Genomic DNA, 2,806 nt, shown 5'->3' on the forward strand with positions numbered 1-2,806 from the left:
AGTACGCGTCGCTGTAGAAAAGAGAACAAGAAATACGGAGATTTCAGAGAGAAATATATGCACTTAACATCAGTTTGCCTATTTAAGAGGAATCTGATGCCACCGCGCCGGACATTATATTATATATAGTGTACTCACAGCATTTTCAGCTACCCGTTGTGCTGGGAGTGGGGTGGAGTCAGCTGCGACTCACAATATCGGCAGGTTCATTTCCAGAGCGGTGCGCACGCGGGCGTAGGCGGGGCCGTCATGGTGACGAAGGGCGACAGGTGACAACGACGACGACAACAACAAAACAACGACAAAGACGACGAGTGTACACGATCTGCTTGGCGGTGATGGGCTGTGGTGACTGACGCCTCGCGGGGCAAAGCGCCGACGAGGTCCGGGAGGAGGTCCGGCGGAGCGGGAGCGAGAGGGGAGCGGCTGCAAGAGGCAAAGCGATAACGACGGACCTCCTCAATCGCGCCGATCTTCGCGCAGGGGAGGAGGGTCTGTGATGACCCCCCCCCCTATTTTCCCCCCGGGGGCCCACCCGCGGGGCCGATTAGGATTATTTCACCACGACTGCCGCCAGAGCTGCTGCGCCCGCAGCGCCAAACAAATGGGGCGGGCGGCGGGCACGGGTGCGCGCCGCGTCGCGTGGAGCGTGCATAGGCCGCGGCGGGGTTTGAACGGTGGTGCGCCGCAGGCGGAAACCGTCGCGCCCACAACACATGTTGGCCAACGCTATCGCAACTAACTTCCTTTTGTTTTCCTTGAATTTGAAGTCGGTTCGTCGCAAAAATGAAATATTTTTAGTTATTTTCAAATGAAAAGTAAATAAATTTGTTGCTCACGAGGATGGTAGGCCAAATAAAAGTCATTTGATAACCACTTTTCTAAATCTGGAGTGGCAAGATTTACGCGGTGAAAGTGCGTTGATCCGAGCGGCTCCCGTCACACCGACACCGAAGTCGGGTCTCCGACTATTCGCAGTCAAGTTCCCCCACCACTGCCAGATGGCTTTATATGCTGCCTTGCTACGTGTGTATGGAAAATATAGCATGCCTTTTCTCCCCTAGCCGTGTTTAGCATCTAAAGATCCACACCGAAGTTGTTTACGTGAGCCCTTTCCGACCCGAGGTTTGTGGGGTTGGGAAAGGCTAAGCAGAGAAATGAAATGGGTTAGTGGTTGGGCGAATGTACTCCGTCTAAATGTTTTAAAGCAATAAACAATAATTAAAAAAACGATAAACTCTTTTTGTCGAGTCATTTTTTGTATTTGACTAAGAGGTAAGACTTCATAGAGAAATTTTGGTGTATGCTATTTGTGGTCAAAAATTACAAACACTTTGTCAAGTAAGACTTAGAAACTTTTGTTAGCTATGGAAGTAATGGGGTGATTACCACCCTAAGTTAACCTACATTTATCAGTAATGAAATGTAAACAACACAACATGTCATTAAGTTTTAATTCCCCATAAACACGAAACAGCGAAACAGTCACTTGAGAGTCATTTGACTGACCTTTGATGTCAAAAGGAGCAACTTTCTGCCTTAATATTGACCAGGCAGTCTAAATTTAGCCAGAAAATCGCTAACTTTGACGTCAAAAACCAGTCAAATGATTTGAAGTGACTGTTTCGTGTTTACTTGGTTGGTGTAAATTTCAACATGCTTTTCAATAGCTATGCAACTGACAGTTTTGAATTTTTTACCATCTACTTTATCTTTATCATGTCTGCTTCTAACTGTACAGAGCTAGGTAATCATACATTATGGAAGGGTAGAAAAATTATCTTTGCGGTCATCTCCTCCACCATTCAAATGAGATGACTGGTTGATAAATTTAGTTTCAGGAAAATGTTTGTGAACAAGTCTAAAGAAAAGAAGAAGTCTCGCAAATCTTACAAGTGAAGCAACATAATATGTGCTATGGTTTTGTAAGAGCCATGTTAACCTCTTGTTTTAAAACCAAACTTACAGTTTGCTGTGGCCATTCCTTGAAAACTTTTCCAGAATTTACTAGTATTTACTGTGTTTTTGTTCACATGCATCTTATTTTGCATTTTTTATTTTTTACTAAATATGAAGCGGGGAGGTGGGGCACTAACTGTCAGGGGCACTTAATGTCAACAGGCTGGTAGAAACAGATCATTCTGTATCACAACCAGCTAAGTTGTGAAATCGTAACCTCTCGACCCATTTACTTGATTGGAAGACAGGGGTGGAGAAATATCCGGTGGTATCGCAGCAGTAGGCATCCCAAGTTTTAATAAGCACAAATTGGGTGATTTCGGGGCAGTTACTGTCATTTATCGGATGGTCTGTTCTAGTAGGGACAGTAGTGTAACCTTGATTTCCAGGGATGATAAGCTTCCATTAGGACCATTTAGAAAATCAAAATATCCCATGAGATATAGGCATGGTGACAGCTAGTGCCCCGGAGCACATCACAGGTATTATCTAAAGATTATTTCTGAAAAGGCACGTATATTTTTGTGGGGATCTCAGTGGTTTCTTATGACTGAAGGTCAAATAGAGACATACTGACTCTGAAACCCAAAAGGTTGCCTAAGCTGGAGAAGGCTGCTGACGAATGTCTCAGTCTCAAGCTAATGAATGGGCAAAAAAAAAATTACTGCTCAGGGCCACGCTCTTGTTTGACGCTACCCCATGTTGCGGCTCTACACCACGCCATGTAGTCGCTGCGGTGGCTGCGGTCCAGTTGAACGCGGCGATACCCCAAGCAAGGCTTATGCTTGTAACTCAGAAGCTGTCAATCCTGTAGCGCAATCCAGCCTTGAATCTATCTAAGGTAAGA

At 45.3% G+C, this 2,806-nt stretch overlaps 2 protein-coding genes across 2 annotated transcripts in view; one reads left to right on the top strand and one right to left on the bottom strand.

Annotated features, from left to right (window-relative positions):
* Nucleotides 1-442, bottom strand: part of LOC113216424 (mitochondrial basic amino acids transporter) — a 30,211-nt gene extending 29,769 nt beyond the window's left edge. The window contains exon 1 of the mRNA XM_052273805.1: nt 139-442. The gene's annotated coding sequence lies outside the window, so the exon portion shown is untranslated. The remainder of the gene's footprint in view (nt 1-138) is intronic.
* LOC127750980 (uncharacterized) overlaps nt 1-2,806 on the top strand; it is a 31,118-nt gene that overhangs the window by 18,441 nt on the left and 9,871 nt on the right. The gene's annotated exons all lie outside the window — the stretch shown is intronic.

Source organism: Frankliniella occidentalis, unplaced genomic scaffold (assembly GCF_000697945.3).
Source record: "Frankliniella occidentalis isolate FOCC.00 unplaced genomic scaffold, Focc_3.1 Scaffold303, whole genome shotgun sequence".
Taxonomy (NCBI): Eukaryota; Metazoa; Arthropoda; class Insecta; order Thysanoptera; family Thripidae; genus Frankliniella; species Frankliniella occidentalis.